We start from the raw sequence: 17,993 nt of genomic DNA, 5'->3' as shown, positions 1-17,993 counted from the left end.
ATGGGGGGTCCTGGAAGCCCCTCGGGCCCCCGGGCCCGGCCAGGTGCTTGCCGGTCTGGTGTTGGCGGTGTTCGGGGGGTGGGGGCGGGGGGGGCGGGCCGGCGTCAGCAGGCTGGAGTCCGGTCGCGGGTCGTGCGGCTCAAGTACAGCATGCCCCGCGACGAGAGGTGCGGCCCGTTGGCCCGACCTGCAGGGCAGAGCGAAAGGGAGGCGAAGCGCAAGGCTCTTAGGGCGCCCCGAGCCAACCGCCACCGTCTCAGGCCGTATCAGCCTGAAGGCGCCGGATCTCGTCTGATCTCGGAAGCTAAGCAGGGTCGGGCCTGGTTAGTATCTTGGATGGGAGACCACCTGGGAATCCCGGGTGCTCGAGGCTTTTTGCCTACCAGAAGAGGTCCTTTAGCCCCCGCCGCGCGTCCCGATTCTTGGATCCCCCCCGCAGCCCCAGCCCCTCCCGGGCCGCGGGGAGCGGGTGGCCGGGGCCCCGACTCCCGCTGCAGACCTGGGTTGCCTCCGCGCGGCCCGCGAGCCCCTCCGCATTCGCATTCGGCTTCCAGGACACCCGACGACCGGCAGTCCCGTCTCCACCTGGGGCTCCTTTGGCTTGCCTCAGGCAATCCCGGGGCTTGCACCGACTCCAGCCAGAGCCCCGGCCCCCGCCCCACCCCCTGCCTCGAGGCCATCGCGCATGCGCATGTGCGCGCGCACGCACAGATAGATGTGCCCAAACGGGGCATCTAACTTGTTCACTTATACCGTGGGTGGATCTATGCCTGGGAGTCGGACTGCTGGACCATAGGCTACTTCCACTTTTAGTTCCTTCGGGAACCTCCATATTCTTTTCCATACCGGCTCTACCCACGCCCATTCCTACTCACCGTGGAGGAGAGTTCCCTTTGCTCCACATCTTCTCCAGCATCGGTTATTGACAGACATCGCAGTGAGGCCCAGTCGGACTCATGTGAAGTGGTCCCTCCTTGGAGTTTGGAGTTGAGCCTCTCCAATCATTAGTGACGTGGAGCAAGATGACCTTTTGGAAATGCAGATGCAATGCTGTCACCTCCCTGCTCCAACGGCTCTCGTATTTTCCCAGCATATTGAAGATACGACCACTTCCCTTCAGGCTTGCTCCTCACGTTCTTCTCTGATGTCTTTTGCCTGGAATGCCCTCTGCACTCTTTGGCTTCCATCCCATAGGGCATTTTTCGTTTCTGGAATGTCCTAAGTGTCCCTGGTCACATAGCCTTCCAAGATGCTATTTTCCCTGCCTGAAATTCTTCCTGCATCTCAACCCTGGTTTACCTAGGTTCAACCTATGGACCTCAACGAAATGGTGCCTCTGGAAAGCCTTCCCTGACACCCAGGTTTTGTGGTGAGGGAAGAGGCCCCTCTATAGGTTCTCAAAGGATCTGCCTGTGATGTATCATTAGAGTCGTCTCAGTGAAAGCAGGAACTCTGTGTCTTCTTCTCTCCGCCTTCTATTCCCTGAAACTTATTACATGCCTCCTAGCTCATCGTAGGTGCTCAGTATTTACTTAGTGTGTGAAAGACAGAAAAGCTCTTGGAAGCCTCAAGGGGTCACTTGGCTCGGCACTTTTGATCTCTTTGTATATTTGGCGATTCAATTCTTTCCTTTCCTGGGTTGATGGGTACACTATATTCGAGGCACAATCTAAGGCATGAAGACATATCCATACATAGAGGGTCTTGCTTTCAAGGAACTCGTACAGCAGATTTCTACAAGTTAGGGCTTTTCAAATGCTCTAGAAGCATGTGAACGTTCAGTAGGCTCCATTTTCATTTCAAAGAAAGATCGTTTGACTTCCATAGCAAAGGTGGAGACCTTCCAACGTTGAGTCCAATACGTATACCTTGACCATTTCAGGCAAGTCTTGTGGTTCCTTCTGGAGGTGTGTGGCTCTTGCAGAAATGTGAAGATCTTCCATCGTCCTCAGACTTTGGTGTCATTTGCAATCATCCAGAAAGCTTCCAGGTCTAGGTTCCAGACCACCAGCACACACAGTCAGTAGCCAACGGAGTGGATTCCAGGAATACGCCTTGTTCACCGGCATTACCGTTGATATTGTTGCTGCACACTCAATGCAGTGGGCAGGGCCTGGATTGTCCACTGGGTCTCATGTGGAGTGGAAAGAAGGGCTCCCCCCCTCCCCCCCCCACACACACACCACCCACCCCCACTGTTGACAGCCTTGTGACGAGAAACGGTCCCCGAAACAAGAATCAGACAAACCAGAGAAGCCCAGATGATAGTCCTTGAGATGAAGGAACTAAGCAGCTGGTTGCGATGGCACCAAGGGGAAAGGTTGCTCTTTGTGTCTGCCCCTCTACTCCTTTCTTCCTGGACGCCTTAGGGTTTTGTCATGGAGATTTGAAATAAAGTGCACAAAAGTCATATGTGTTGAATCAAGATTTTGCATTTAACCATCTCTCAAAAAGGAAGAGAGCTTCACCTGCACATGTTTCTTTCAAAACCGTCAATTGCTTTTCAATTCTGGGGTTTCTCTCTTGCCTTGTTCAGTTAGCCTTAACAGTAAAAATCCACGAAAACTACATAAAGATTCAAAGATACCAACAAAGGACAGCTTCTGTTTTTGAAATCATCTTTCCATTTAGTAGAACACGAGCTCTATTCTTTGTATTTTGCCTAGGGAATTAGCAATGTCCTGGTTCAGATGGCAAGGCATCCGCGCGCAGGAGACTGGGGTTTGATCCCTGGGTCGGGAAGATCCCGCCGGAGAAGGAAATGGCAACCCACTCCCAGTATCCTCGCCTGGGAAATGCCACGGACAGAGGAGCCTGATGGGCCGCAGTCCATGGGTTGTATTAAAGTTGGGCTCAACCCAGCAACTACGAACACAAGTATTTCCAAAGACCACACTCAAGTGTGTGTGTGTGTGTGTGTGTGTGTGTGTGTGTGTGTGTGTGTATCTCCTCTTGCCGTCTTGGAGTCTGTCTCGGAATCTTCATGTATTTCTGCCTCTGTATCTCCTGACAGCCAGCCGCCGGCCCGTTCGTCTGGCCCCGGCCTCTCCCAGGCGCTCTGGCTCTGGCTGAGGAGCTTGCGCAGGCCAGCTGTCTCCCTTGGCGTGGGTGCGTGCGAGTGTCTGTGTGTCTGTCTGTGTGCCTGCCTGTGGCTCGTCTGCTCTCTCAGGAAGGTCGAGGGCTTGGCGTGGGGGCAAAGGGGGGGCCTCGGTAGTGCGAAGGGGAGGGGCTGAGGCGCTCCGGTCGACCGCGCCTCCCTGGCTTCTGGTGGGTTTGGGCACCGGACAGGTGCCGGGCAAGTTGGGCGCTCAAGTTTCACTGCGTCTAGGCCCGCAGGAGGTTCAGAGGCCCCTGGGTCGCGGGGGTTGGGAGGCGGCGGGCGCCGAAGACCGACACCTCCGGGGCCGCGCGGGCCTGAGCAGCGAATGGGATCGGGGGGAGGCCCGGCTCAGCGAGCGCGGCCGGGTCTGGAGTGGCCGCGGGTGGGAGGGCGCCGAGACCTCCGCACCCCTCAGCCCAGCCCCCAGGCCCTGCGCGCACGCATGCACGCACGCCCTCCCGGTCAATGGGGGGTCCTGGAAGCCCCTCGGGCCCCCGGGCCCGGCCCGGCGCTTGCTGGTCTGGTGTTGGCGGTGTTCGGGGGGTGGGGGGGGGGCGGGCTGGCGTCAGCAGGCTGGAGTACGGTCGCGGGTCGTGCGGCTCAAGTACAGCATGCCCCGCGACGAGAGGTGCGGCCCGTTGGCCCGACCTGCAGGGCAGAGCGAAAGGGAGGCGAAGCGCAAGGCTCTTAGGGCGCCCCGAGCCAACCGCCACCGTCTCAGGCCGTATCAGCCTGAAGGCGCCGGATCTCGTCTGATCTCGGAAGCTAAGCAGGGTCGGGCCTGGTTAGTATCTTGGATGGGAGACCACCTGGGAATCCCGGGTGCTCGAGGCTTTTTGCCTACCAGAAGAGGTCCTTTAGCCCCCGCCGCGCGTCCCGATTCTTGGATCCCCCCCGCAGCCCCAGCCCCTCCCGGGCCGCGGGGAGCGGGTGGCCGGGGCCCCGACTCCCGCTGCAGACCTGGGTTGCCTCCGCGCGGCCCGCGAGCCCCTCCGCATTCGCATTCGGCTTCCAGGACACCCGACGACCGGCAGTCCCGTCTCCACCTGGGGCTCCTTTGGCTTGCCTCAGGCAATCCCGGGGCTTGCACCGACTCCAGCCAGAGCCCCGGCCCCCGCCCCACCCCCTGCCTCGAGGCCATCGCGCATGCGCATGTGCGCGCGCACGCACAGATAGATGTGCCCAAACGGGGCATCTAACTTGTTCACTTATACCGTGGGTGGATCTATGCCTGGGAGTCGGACTGCTGGACCATAGGCTACTTCCACTTTTAGTTCCTTCGGGAACCTCCATATTCTTTTCCATACCGGCTCTACCCACGCCCATTCCTACTCACCGTGGAGGAGAGTTCCCTTTGCTCCACATCTTCTCCAGCATCGGTTATTGACAGACATCGCAGTGAGGCCCAGTCGGACTCATGTGAAGTGGTCCCTCCTTGGAGTTTGGAGTTGAGCCTCTCCAATCATTAGTGACGTGGAGCAAGATGACCTTTTGGAAATGCAGATGCAATGCTGTCACCTCCCTGCTCCAACGGCTCTCGTATTTTCCCAGCATATTGAAGATACGACCACTTCCCTTCAGGCTTGCTCCTCACGTTCTTCTCTGATGTCTTTTGCCTGGAATGCCCTCTGCACTCTTTGGCTTCCATCCCATAGGGCATTTTTCGTTTCTGGAATGTCCTAAGTGTCCCTGGTCACATAGCCTTCCAAGATGCTATTTTCCCTGCCTGAAATTCTTCCTGCATCTCAACCCTGGTTTACCTAGGTTCAACCTATGGACCTCAACGAAATGGTGCCTCTGGAAAGCCTTCCCTGACACCCAGGTTTTGTGGTGAGGGAAGAGGCCCCTCTATAGGTTCTCAAAGGATCTGCCTGTGATGTATCATTAGAGTCGTCTCAGTGAAAGCAGGAACTCTGTGTCTTCTTCTCTCCGCCTTCTATTCCCTGAAACTTATTACATGCCTCCTAGCTCATCGTAGGTGCTCAGTATTTACTTAGTGTGTGAAAGACAGAAAAGCTCTTGGAAGCCTCAAGGGGTCACTTGGCTCGGCACTTTTGATCTCTTTGTATATTTGGCGATTCAATTCTTTCCTTTCCTGGGTTGATGGGTACACTATATTCGAGGCACAATCTAAGGCATGAAGACATATCCATACATAGAGGGTCTTGCTTTCAAGGAACTCGTACAGCAGATTTCTACAAGTTAGGGCTTTTCAAATGCTCTAGAAGCATGTGAACGTTCAGTAGGCTCCATTTTCATTTCAAAGAAAGATCGTTTGACTTCCATAGCAAAGGTGGAGACCTTCCAACGTTGAGTCCAATACTTATACCTTGACCATTTCAGGCAAGTCTTGTGGTTCCTTCTGGAGGTGTGTGGCTCTTGCAGAAATGTGAAGATCTTCCATCGTCCTCAGACTTTGGTGTCATTTGCAATCATCCAGAAAGCTTCCAGGTCTAGGTTCCAGACCACCACCACACACAGTCAGTAGCCAACGGAGTGGATTCCAGGAATACGCATTGTTCACCGGCATTACCGTTGATATTGTTGCTGCACACTCAATGCAGTGGGCAGGGCCTGGATTGTCCACTGGGTCTCATGTGGAGTGGAAAGAAGGGCTCCCCCCCTCCCCCCCCCACACACACACCACCCACCCCCACTGTTGACAGCCTTGTGACGAGAAACGGTCCCCGAAACAAGAATCAGACAAACCAGAGAAGCCCAGATGATAGTCCTTGAGATGAAGGAACTAAGCAGCTGGTTGCGATGGCACCAAGGGGAAAGGTTGCTCTTTGTGTCTGCCCCTCTACTCCTTTCTTCCTGGACGCCTTAGGGTTTTGTCATGGAGATTTGAAATAAAGTGCACAAAAGTCATATGTGTTGAATCAAGATTTTGCATTTAACCATCTCTCAAAAAGGAAGAGAGCTTCACCTGCACATGTTTCTTTCAAAACCGTCAATTGCTTTTCAATTCTGGGGTTTCTCTCTTGCCTTGTTCAGTTAGCCTTAACAGTAAAAATCCACGAAAACTACATAAAGATTCAAAGATACCAACAAAGGACAGCTTCTGTTTTTGAAATCATCTTTCCATTTAGTAGAACACGAGCTCTATTCTTTGTATTTTGCCTAGGGAATTAGCAATGTCCTGGTTCAGATGGCAAGGCATCCGCGCGCAGGAGACTGGGGTTTGATCCCTGGGTCGGGAAGATCCCGCCGGAGAAGGAAATGGCAACCCACTCCCAGTATCCTCGCCTGGGAAATGCCACGGACAGAGGAGCCTGATGGGCCGCAGTCCATGGGTTGTATTAAAGTTGGGCTCAACCCAGCAACTACGAACACAAGTATTTCCAAAGACCACACTCAAGTGTGTGTGTGTGTGTGTGTGTGTGTGTGTGTGTGTGTGTGTGTATCTCCTCTTGCCGTCTTGGAGTCTGTCTCGGAATCTTCATGTATTTCTGCCTCTGTATCTCCTGACAGCCAGCCGCCGGCCCGTTCGTCTGGCCCCGGCCTCTCCCAGGCGCTCTGGCTCTGGCTGAGGAGCTTGCGCAGGCCAGCTGTCTCCCTTGGCGTGGGTGCGTGCGAGTGTCTGTGTGTCTGTCTGTGTGCCTGCCTGTGGCTCGTCTGCTCTCTCAGGAAGGTCGAGGGCTTGGCGTGGGGGCAAAGGGGGGGCCTCGGTAGTGCGAAGGGGAGGGGCTGAGGCGCTCCAGTCGACCGCGCCTCCCTGGCTTCTGGTGGGTTTGGGCACCGGACAGGTGCCGGGCAAGTTGGGCGCTCAAGTTTCGCTGCGTCTAGGCCCGCAGGAGGTTCAGAGGCCCCTGGGCCGCGGGGGTTGGGAGGCGGCGGGCGCCGAAGACCGACACCTCCGGGGCCGCGCGGGCCTGAGCAGCGAATGGGATCGGGGGGAGGCCCGGCTCAGCGAGCGCGGCCGGGTCTGGAGTGGCCGCGGGTGGGAGGGCGCCGAGACCTCCGCACCCCTCAGCCCAGCCCCCAGGCCCTGCGCGCACGCACGCACGCATGCCCTCCCGGTCAATGGGGGGTCCTGGAAGCCCCTCGGGCCCCCGGGCCCGGCCAGGCGCTTGCTGGTCTGGTGTTGGCGGTGTTCGGGGGGTGGGGGCGGGGGGGGCGGGCCGGCGTCAGCAGGCTGGAGTCGGGTCGCGGGTCGTGCGGCTCAAGTACAGCATGCCCCGCGACGAGAGGTGCGGCCCGTTGGCCCGACCTGCAGGGCAGAGCGAAAGGGAGGCGAAGCGCAAGGCTCTTAGGGCGCCCCGAGCCAACCGCCACCGTCTCAGGCCGTATCAGCCTGAAGGCGCCGGATCTCGTCTGATCTCGGAAGCTAAGCAGGGTCGGGCCTGGTTAGTATCTTGGATGGGAGACCACCTGGGAATCCCGGGTGCTCGAGGCTTTTTGCCTACCAGAAGAGGTCCTTTAGCCCCCGCCGCGCGTCCCGATTCTTGGATCCCCCCCGCAGCCCCAGCCCCTCCCGGGCCGCGGGGAGCGGGTGGCCGGGGCCCCGACTCCCGCTGCAGACCTGGGTTGCCTCCGCGCGGCCCGCGAGCCCCTCCGCATTCGCATTCGGCTTCCAGGACACCCGACGACCGGCAGTCCCGTCTCCACCTGGGGCTCCTTTGGCTTGCCTCAGGCAATCCCGGGGCTTGCACCGACTCCAGCCAGAGCCCCGGCCCCCGCCCCACCCCCTGCCTCGAGGCCATCGCGCATGCGCATGTGCGCGCGCACGCACAGATAGATGTGCCCAAACGGGGCATCTAACTTGTTCACTTATACCGTGGGTGGATCTATGCCTGGGAGTCGGACTGCTGGACCATAGGCTACTTCCACTTTTAGTTCCTTCGGGAACCTCCATATTCTTTTCCATACCGGCTCTACCCACGCCCATTCCTACTCACCGTGGAGGAGAGTTCCCTTTGCTCCACATCTTCTCCAGCATCGGTTATTGACAGACATCGCAGTGAGGCCCAGTCGGACTCATGTGAAGTGGTCCCTCCTTGGAGTTTGGAGTTGAGCCTCTCCAATCATTAGTGACGTGGAGCAAGATGACCTTTTGGAAATGCAGATGCAATGCTGTCACCTCCCTGCTCCAACGGCTCTCGTATTTTCCCAGCATATTGAAGATACGACCACTTCCCTTCAGGCTTGCTCCTCACGTTCTTCTCTGATGTCTTTTGCCTGGAATGCCCTCTGCACTCTTTGGCTTCCATCCCATAGGGCATTTTTCGTTTCTGGAATGTCCTAAGTGTCCCTGGTCACATAGCCTTCCAAGATGCTATTTTCCCTGCCTGAAATTCTTCCTGCATCTCAACCCTGGTTTACCTAGGTTCAACCTATGGACCTCAACGAAATGGTGCCTCTGGAAAGCCTTCCCTGACACCCAGGTTTTGTGGTGAGGGAAGAGGCCCCTCTATAGGTTCTCAAAGGATCTGCCTGTGATGTATCATTAGAGTCGTCTCAGTGAAAGCAGGAACTCTGTGTCTTCTTCTCTCCGCCTTCTATTCCCTGAAACTTATTACATGCCTCCTAGCTCATCGTAGGTGCTCAGTATTTACTTAGTGTGTGAAAGACAGAAAAGCTCTTGGAAGCCTCAAGGGGTCACTTGGCTCGGCACTTTTGATCTCTTTGTATATTTGGCGATTCAATTCTTTCCTTTCCTGGGTTGATGGGTACACTATATTCGAGGCACAACCTAAGGCATGAAGACATATCCATACATAGAGGGTCTTGCTTTCAAGGAACTCGTACAGCAGATTTCTACAAGTTAGGGCTTTTCAAATGCTCTAGAAGCATGTGAACGTTCAGTAGGCTCCATTTTCATTTCAAAGAAAGATCGTTTGACTTCCATAGCAAAGGTGGAGACCTTCCAACGTTGAGTCCAATACTTATACCTTGACCATTTCAGGCAAGTCTTGTGGTTCCTTCTGGAGGTGTGTGGCTCTTGCAGAAATGTGAAGATCTTCCATCGTCCTCAGACTTTGGTGTCATTTGCAATCATCCAGAAAGCTTCCAGGTCTAGGTTCCAGACCACCAGCACACACAGTCAGTAGCCAACGGAGTGGATTCCAGGAATACGCATTGTTCACCGGCATTACCGTTGATATTGTTGCTGCACACTCAATGCAGTGGGCAGGGCCTGGATTGTCCACTGGGTCTCATGTGGAGTGGAAAGAAGGGCTCCCCCCCTCCCCCCCACACACACACACCACCCACCCCCACTGTTGACAGCCTTGTGACGAGAAACGGTCCCCGAAACAAGAATCAGACAAACCAGAGAAGCCCAGATGATAGTCCTTGAGATGAAGGAACTAAGCAGCTGGTTGCGATGGCACCAAGGGGAAAGGTTGCTCTTTGTGTCTGCCCCTCTACTCCTTTCTTCCTGGACGCCTTAGGGTTTTGTCATGGAGATTTGAAATAAAGTGCACAAAAGTCATATGTGTTGAATCAAGATTTTGCATTTAACCATCTCTCAAAAAGGAAGAGAGCTTCACCTGCACATGTTTCTTTCAAAACCGTCAATTGCTTTTCAATTCTGGGGTTTCTCTCTTGCCTTGTTCAGTTAGCCTTAACAGTAAAAATCCACGAAAACTACATAAAGATTCAAAGATACCAACAAAGGACAGCTTCTGTTTTTGAAATCATCTTTCCATTTAGTAGAACACGAGCTCTATTCTTTGTATTTTGCCTAGGGAATTAGCAATGTCCTGGTTCAGATGGCAAGGCATCCGCGCGCAGGAGACTGGGGTTTGATCCCTGGGTCGGGAAGATCCCGCCGGAGAAGGAAATGGCAACCCACTCCCAGTATCCTCGCCTGGGAAATGCCACGGACAGAGGAGCCTGATGGGCCGCAGTCCATGGGTTGTATTAAAGTTGGGCTCAACCCAGCAACTACGAACACAAGTATTTCCAAAGACCACACTCAAGTGTGTGTGTGTGTGTGTGTGTGTGTGTGTGTGTGTGTGTGTGTGTATCTCCTCTTGCCGTCTTGGAGTCTGTCTCGGAATCTTCATGTATTTCTGCCTCTGTATCTCCTGACAGCCAGCCGCCGGCCCGTTCGTCTGGCCCCGGCCTCTCCCAGGCGCTCTGGCTCTGGCTGAGGAGCTTGCGCAGGCCAGCTGTCTCCCTTGGCGTGGGTGCGTGCGAGTGTCTGTGTGTCTGTCTGTGTGCCTGCCTGTGGCTCGTCTGCTCTCTCAGGAAGGTCGAGGGCTTGGCGTGGGGGCAAAGGGGGGGCCTCGGTAGTGCGAAGGGGAGGGGCTGAGGCGCTCCGGTCGACCGCGCCTCCCTGGCTTCTGGTGGGTTTGGGCACCGGACAGGTGCCGGGCAAGTTGGGCGCTCAAGTTTCGCTGCGTCTAGGCCCGCAGGAGGTTCAGAGGCCCCTGGGTCGCGGGGGTTGGGAGGCGGCGGGCGCCGAAGACCGACACCTCCGGGGCCGCGCGGGCCTGAGCAGCGAATGGGATCGGGGGGAGGCCCGGCTCAGCGAGCGCGGCCGGGTCTGGAGTGGCCGCGGGTGGGAGGGCGCCGAGACCTCCGCACCCCTCAGCCCAGCCCCCAGGCCCTGCGCGCACGCATGCACGCACGCCCTCCCGGTCAATGGGGGGTCCTGGAAGCCCCTCGGGCCCCCGGGCCCGGCCCGGCGCTTGCTGGTCTGGTGTTGGCGGTGTTCGGGGGGTGGGGGGGGGGCGGGCTGGCGTCAGCAGGCTGGAGTACGGTCGCGGGTCGTGCGGCTCAAGTACAGCATGCCCCGCGACGAGAGGTGCGGCCCGTTGGCCCGACCTGCAGGGCAGAGCGAAAGGGAGGCGAAGCGCAAGGCTCTTAGGGCGCCCCGAGCCAACCGCCACCGTCTCAGGCCGTATCAGCCTGAAGGCGCCGGATCTCGTCTGATCTCGGAAGCTAAGCAGGGTCGGGCCTGGTTAGGATCTTGGATGGGAGACCACCTGGGAATCCCGGGTGCTCGAGGCTTTTTGCCTACCAGAAGAGGTCCTTTAGCCCCCGCCGCGCGTCCCGATTCTTGGATCCCCCCCGCAGCCCCAGCCCCTCCCGGGCCGCGGGGAGCGGGTGGCCGGGGCCCCGACTCCCGCTGCAGACCTGGGTTGCCTCCGCGCGGCCCGCGAGCCCCTCCGCATTCGCATTCGGCTTCCAGGACACCCGACGACCGGCAGTCCCGTCTCCACCTGGGGCTCCTTTGGCTTGCCTCAGGCAATCCCGGGGCTTGCACCGACTCCAGCCAGAGCCCCGGCCCCCGCCCCACCCCCTGCCTCGAGGCCATCGCGCATGCGCATGTGCGCGCGCACGCACAGATAGATGTGCCCAAACGGGGCATCTAACTTGTTCACTTATACCGTGGGTGGATCTATGCCTGGGAGTCGGACTGCTGGACCATAGGCTACTTCCACTTTTAGTTCCTTCGGGAACCTCCATATTCTTTTCCATACCGGCTCTACCCACGCCCATTCCTACTCACCGTGGAGGAGAGTTCCCTTTGCTCCACATCTTCTCCAGCATCGGTTATTGACAGACATCGCAGTGAGGCCCAGTCGGACTCATGTGAAGTGGTCCCTCCTTGGAGTTTGGAGTTGAGCCTCTCCAATCATTAGTGACGTGGAGCAAGATGACCTTTTGGAAATGCAGATGCAATGCTGTCACCTCCCTGCTCCAACGGCTCTCGTATTTTCCCAGCATATTGAAGATACGACCACTTCCCTTCAGGCTTGCTCCTCACGTTCTTCTCTGATGTCTTTTGCCTGGAATGCCCTCTGCACTCTTTGGCTTCCATCCCATAGGGCATTTTTCGTTTCTGGAATGTCCTAAGTGTCCCTGGTCACATAGCCTTCCAAGATGCTATTTTCCCTGCCTGAAATTCTTCCTGCATCTCAACCCTGGTTTACCTAGGTTCAACCTATGGACCTCAACGAAATGGTGCCTCTGGAAAGCCTTCCCTGACACCCAGGTTTTGTGGTGAGGGAAGAGGCCCCTCTATAGGTTCTCAAAGGATCTGCCTGTGATGTATCATTAGAGTCGTCTCAGTGAAAGCAGGAACTCTGTGTCTTCTTCTCTCCGCCTTCTATTCCCTGAAACTTATTACATGCCTCCTAGCTCATCGTAGGTGCTCAGTATTTACTTAGTGTGTGAAAGACAGAAAAGCTCTTGGAAGCCTCAAGGGGTCACTTGGCTCGGCACTTTTGATCTCTTTGTATATTTGGCGATTCAATTCTTTCCTTTCCTGGGTTGATGGGTACACTATATTCGAGGCACAATCTAAGGCATGAAGACATATCCATACATAGAGGGTCTTGCTTTCAAGGAACTCGTACAGCAGATTTCTACAAGTTAGGGCTTTTCAAATGCTCTAGAAGCATGTGAACGTTCAGTAGGCTCCATTTTCATTTCAAAGAAAGATCGTTTGACTTCCATAGCAAAGGTGGAGACCTTCCAACGTTGAGTCCAATACTTATACCTTGACCATTTCAGGCAAGTCTTGTGGTTCCTTCTGGAGGTGTGTGGCTCTTGCAGAAATGTGAAGATCTTCCATCGTCCTCAGACTTTGGTGTCATTTGCAATCATCCAGAAAGCTTCCAGGTCTAGGTTCCAGACCACCAGCACACACAGTCAGTAGCCAACGGAGTGGATTCCAGGAATACGCCTTGTTCACCGGCATTACCGTTGATATTGTTGCTGCACACTCAATGCAGTGGGCAGGGCCTGGATTGTCCACTGGGTCTCATGTGGAGTGGAAAGAAGGGCTCCCCCCCTCCCCCCCACACACACACACCACCCACCCCCACTGTTGACAGCCTTGTGACGAGAAACGGTCCCCGAAACAAGAATCAGACAAACCAGAGAAGCCCAGATGATAGTCCTTGAGATGAAGGAACTAAGCAGCTGGTTGCGATGGCACCAAGGGGAAAGGTTGCTCTTTGTGTCTGCCCCTCTACTCCTTTCTTCCTGGACGCCTTAGGGTTTTGTCATGGAGATTTGAAATAAAGTGCACAAAAGTCATATGTGTTGAATCAAGATTTTGCATTTAACCATCTCTCAAAAAGGAAGAGAGCTTCACCTGCACATGTTTCTTTCAAAACCGTCAATTGCTTTTCAATTCTGGGGTTTCTCTCTTGCCTTGTTCAGTTAGCCTTAACAGTAAAAATCCACGAAAACTACATAAAGATTCAAAGATACCAACAAAGGACAGCTTCTGTTTTTGAAATCATCTTTCCATTTAGTAGAACACGAGCTCTATTCTTTGTATTTTGCCTAGGGAATTAGCAATGTCCTGGTTCAGATGGCAAGGCATCCGCGCGCAGGAGACTGGGGTTTGATCCCTGGGTCGGGAAGATCCCGCCGGAGAAGGAAATGGCAACCCACTCCCAGTATCCTCGCCTGGGAAATGCCACGGACAGAGGAGCCTGATGGGCCGCAGTCCATGGGTTGTATTAAAGTTGGGCTCAACCCAGCAACTACGAACACAAGTATTTCCAAAGACCACACTCAAGTGTGTGTGTGTGTGTGTGTGTGTATCTCCTCTTGCCGTCTTGGAGTCTGTCTCGGAATCTTCATGTATTTCTGCCTCTGTATCTCCTGACAGCCAGCCGCCGGCCCGTTCGTCTGGCCCCGGCCTCTCCCAGGCGCTCTGGCTCTGGCTGAGGAGCTTGCGCAGGCCAGCTGTCTCCCTTGGCGTGGGTGCGTGCGAGTGTCTGTGTGTCTGTCTGTGTGCCTGCCTGTGGCTCGTCTGCTCTCTCAGGAAGGTCGAGGGCTTGGCGTGGGGGCAAAGGGGGGGCCTCGGTAGTGCGAAGGGGAGGGGCTGAGGCGCTCCAGTCGACCGCGCCTCCCTGGCTTCTGGTGGGTTTGGGCACCGGACAGGTGCCGGGCAAGTTGGGCGCTCAAGTTTCGCTGCGTCTAGGCCCGCAGGAGGTTCAGAGGCCCCTGGGCCGCGGGGGTTGGGAGGCGGCGGGCGCCGAAGACCGACACCTCCGGGGCCGCGCGGGCCTGAGCAGCGAATGGGATCGGGGGGAGGCCCAGCTCAGCGAGCGCGGCCGGGTCTGGAGTGGCCGCGGGTGGGAGGGCGCCGAGACCTCCGCACCCCTCAGCCCAGCCCCCAGGCCCTGCGCGCACGCACGCACGCACGCCCTCCCGGTCAATGGGGGGTCCTGGAAGCCCCTCGGGCCCCCGGGCCCGGCCAGGTGCTTGCTGGTCTGGTGTTGGCGGTGTTCGGGGGGTGGGGGCGGGGGGGGCGGGCCGGCGTCAGCAGGCTGGAGTCCGGTCGCGGGTCGTGCGGCTCAAGTACAGCATGCCCCGCGACGAGAGGTGCGGCCCGTTGGCCCGACCTGCAGGGCAGAGCGAAAGGGAGGCGAAGCGCAAGGCTCTTAGGGCGCCCCGAGCCAACCGCCACCGTCTCAGGCCGTATCAGCCTGAAGGCGCCGGATCTCGTCTGATCTCGGAAGCTAAGCAGGGTCGGGCCTGGTTAGTATCTTGGATGGGAGACCACCTGGGAATCCCGGGTGCTCGAGGCTTTTTGCCTACCAGAAGAGGTCCTTTAGCCCCCGCCGCGCGTCCCGATTCTTGGATCCCCCCCGCAGCCCCAGCCCCTCCCGGGCCGCGGGGAGCGGCTGGCCGGGGCCCCGACTCCCGCTGCAGACCTGGGTTGCCTCCGCGCGGCCCGCGAGCCCCTCCGCATTCGCATTCGGCTTCCAGGACACCCGACGACCGGCAGTCCCGTCTCCACCTGGGGCTCCTTTGGCTTGCCTCAGGCAATCCCGGGGCTTGCACCGACTCCAGCCAGAGCCCCGGCCCCCGCCCCACCCCCTGCCTCGAGGCCATCGCGCATGCGCATGTGCGCGCGCACGCACAGATAGATGTGCCCAAACGGGGCATCTAACTTGTTCACTTATACCGTGGGTGGATCTATGCCTGGGAGTCGGACTGCTGGACCATAGGCTACTTCCACTTTTAGTTCCTTCGGGAACCTCCATATTCTTTTCCATACCGGCTCTACCCACGCCCATTCCTACTCACCGTGGAGGAGAGTTCCCTTTGCTCCACATCTTCTCCAGCATCGGTTATTGACAGACATCGCAGTGAGGCCCAGTCGGACTCATGTGAAGTGGTCCCTCCTTGGAGTTTGGAGTTGAGCCTCTCCAATCATTAGTGACGTGGAGCAAGATGACCTTTTGGAAATGCAGATGCAATGCTGTCACCTCCCTGCTCCAACGGCTCTCGTATTTTCCCAGCATATTGAAGATACGACCACTTCCCTTCAGGCTTGCTCCTCACGTTCTTCTCTGATGTCTTTTGCCTGGAATGCCCTCTGCACTCTTTGGCTTCCATCCCATAGGGCATTTTTCGTTTCTGGAATGTCCTAAGTGTCCCTGGTCACATAGCCTTCCAAGATGCTATTTTCCCTGCCTGAAATTCTTCCTGCATCTCAACCCTGGTTTACCTAGGTTCAACCTATGGACCTCAACGAAATGGTGCCTCTGGAAAGCCTTCCCTGACACCCAGGTTTTGTGGTGAGGGAAGAGGCCCCTCTATAGGTTCTCAAAGGATCTGCCTGTGATGTATCATTAGAGTCGTCTCAGTGAAAGCAGGAACTCTGTGTCTTCTTCTCTCCGCCTTCTATTCCCTGAAACTTATTACATGCCTCCTAGCTCATCGTAGGTGCTCAGTATTTACTTAGTGTGTGAAAGACAGAAAAGCTCTTGGAAGCCTCAAGGGGTCACTTGGCTCGGCACTTTTGATCTCTTTGTATATTTGGCGATTCAATTCTTTCCTTTCCTGGGTTGATGGGTACACTATATTCGAGGCACAATCTAAGGCATGAAGACATATCCATACATAGAGGGTCTTGCTTTCAAGGAACTCGTACAGCAGATTTCTACAAGTTAGGGCTTTTCAAATGCTCTAGAAGCATGTGAACGTTCAGTAGGCTCCATTTTCATTTCAAAGAAAGATCGTTTGACTTCCATAGCAAAGGTGGAGACCTTCCAACGTTGAGTCCAATACGTATACCTTGACCATTTCAGGCAAGTCTTGTGGTTCCTTCTGGAGGTGTGTGGCTCTTGCAGAAATGTGAAGATCTTCCATCGTCCTCAGACTTTGGTGTCATTTGCAATCATCCAGAAAGCTTCCAGGTCTAGGTTCCAGACCACCAGCACACACAGTCAGTAGCCAACGGAGTGGATTCCAGGAATACGCCTTGTTCACCGGCATTACCGTTGATATTGTTGCTGCACACTCAATGCAGTGGGCAGGGCCTGGATTGTCCACTGGGTCTCATGTGGAGTGGAAAGAAGGGCTCCCCCCCTCCCCCCCCCACACACACACCACCCACCCCCACTGTTGACAGCCTTGTGACGAGAAACGGTCCCCGAAACAAGAATCAGACAAACCAGAGAAGCCCAGATGATAGTCCTTGAGATGAAGGAACTAAGCAGCTGGTTGCGATGGCACCAAGGGGAAAGGTTGCTCTTTGTGTCTGCCCCTCTACTCCTTTCTTCCTGGACGCCTTAGGGTTTTGTCATGGAGATTTGAAATAAAGTGCACAAAAGTCATATGTGTTGAATCAAGATTTTGCATTTAACCATCTCTCAAAAAGGAAGAGAGCTTCACCTGCACATGTTTCTTTCAAAACCGTCAATTGCTTTTCAATTCTGGGGTTTCTCTCTTGCCTTGTTCAGTTAGCCTTAACAGTAAAAATCCACGAAAACTACATAAAGATTCAAAGATACCAACAAAGGACAGCTTCTGTTTTTGAAATCATCTTTCCATTTAGTAGAACACGAGCTCTATTCTTTGTATTTTGCCTAGGGAATTAGCAATGTCCTGGTTCAGATGGCAAGGCATCCGCGCGCAGGAGACTGGGGTTTGATCCCTGGGTCGGGAAGATCCCGCCGGAGAAGGAAATGGCAACCCACTCCCAGTATCCTCGCCTGGGAAATGCCACGGACAGAGGAGCCTGATGGGCCGCAGTCCATGGGTTGTATTAAAGTTGGGCTCAACCCAGCAACTACGAACACAAGTATTTCCAAAGACCACACTCAAGTGTGTGTGTGTGTGTGTGTGTGTATCTCCTCTTGCCGTCTTGGAGTCTGTCTCGGAATCTTCATGTATTTCTGCCTCTGTATCTCCTGACAGCCAGCCGCCGGCCCGTTCGTCTGGCCCCGGCCTCTCCCAGGCGCTCTGGCTCTGGCTGAGGAGCTTGCGCAGGCCAGCTGTCTCCCTTGGCGTGGGTGCGTGCGAGTGTCTGTGTGTCTGTCTGTGTGCCTGCCTGTGGCTCGTCTGCTCTCTCAGGAAGGTCGAGGGCTTGGCGTGGGGGCAAAGGGGGGGCCTCGGTAGTGCGAAGGGGAGGGGCTGAGGCGCTCCAGTCGACCGCGCCTCCCTGGCTTCTGGTGGGTTTGGGCACCGGACAGGTGCCGGGCAAGTTGGGCGCTCAAGTTTCGCTGCGTCTAGGCCCGCAGGAGGTTCAGAGGCCCCTGGGCCGCGGGGGTTGGGAGGCGGCGGGCGCCGAAGACCGACACCTCCGGGGCCGCGCGGGCCTGAGCAGCGAATGGGATCGGGGGGAGGCCCGGCTCAGCGAGCGCGGCCGGGTCTGGAGTGGCCGCGGGTGGGAGGGCGCCGAGACCTCCGCACCCCTCAGCCCAGCCCCCAGGCCCTGCGCGCACGCACGCACGCACGCCCTCCCGGTCAATGGGGGGTCCTGGAAGCCCCTCGGGCCCCCGGGCCCGGCCAGGTGCTTGCTGGTCTGGTGTTGGCGGTGTTCGGGGGGTGGGGGCGGGGGGGGCGGGCCGGCGTCAGCAGGCTGGAGTCGGGTCGCGGGTCGTGCGGCTCAAGTACAGCATGCCCCGCGACGAGAGGTGCGGCCCGTTGGCCCGACCTGCAGGGCAGAGCGAAAGGGAGGCGA

The 17,993-nt window shown here is 56.6% G+C and overlaps 4 pseudogenes; all 4 read left to right on the top strand.

Annotated features, from left to right (window-relative positions):
- Positions 1-253: 253 nt before the first annotated feature.
- Positions 254-373, top strand: LOC147350865 (5S ribosomal RNA; annotated as a pseudogene).
- A 3,441-nt stretch (positions 374-3,814) lies between these two features.
- LOC147350864 (5S ribosomal RNA) lies at positions 3,815-3,934 on the top strand (annotated as a pseudogene).
- A 3,445-nt stretch (positions 3,935-7,379) lies between these two features.
- On the top strand, positions 7,380-7,499 carry LOC147350863 (5S ribosomal RNA; annotated as a pseudogene).
- Positions 7,500-14,487: 6,988 nt separating this feature from the next.
- On the top strand, positions 14,488-14,607 carry LOC147350862 (5S ribosomal RNA; annotated as a pseudogene).
- The last annotated feature ends 3,386 nt before the right edge of the window (positions 14,608-17,993 follow it).

The sequence above is a fragment of the Bos grunniens genome, chromosome 20 (assembly GCF_055505025.1).
Source record: "Bos grunniens cultivar Pamir isolate PY7600 chromosome 20, Bosgru_T2T1.0, whole genome shotgun sequence".
Lineage (NCBI taxonomy): Eukaryota > Metazoa > Chordata > Mammalia > Artiodactyla > Bovidae > Bos > Bos grunniens.
The sequence above is the reverse complement of the archived record's forward strand: the minus strand, read 5'-3'. Positions and strand labels throughout refer to the sequence as shown.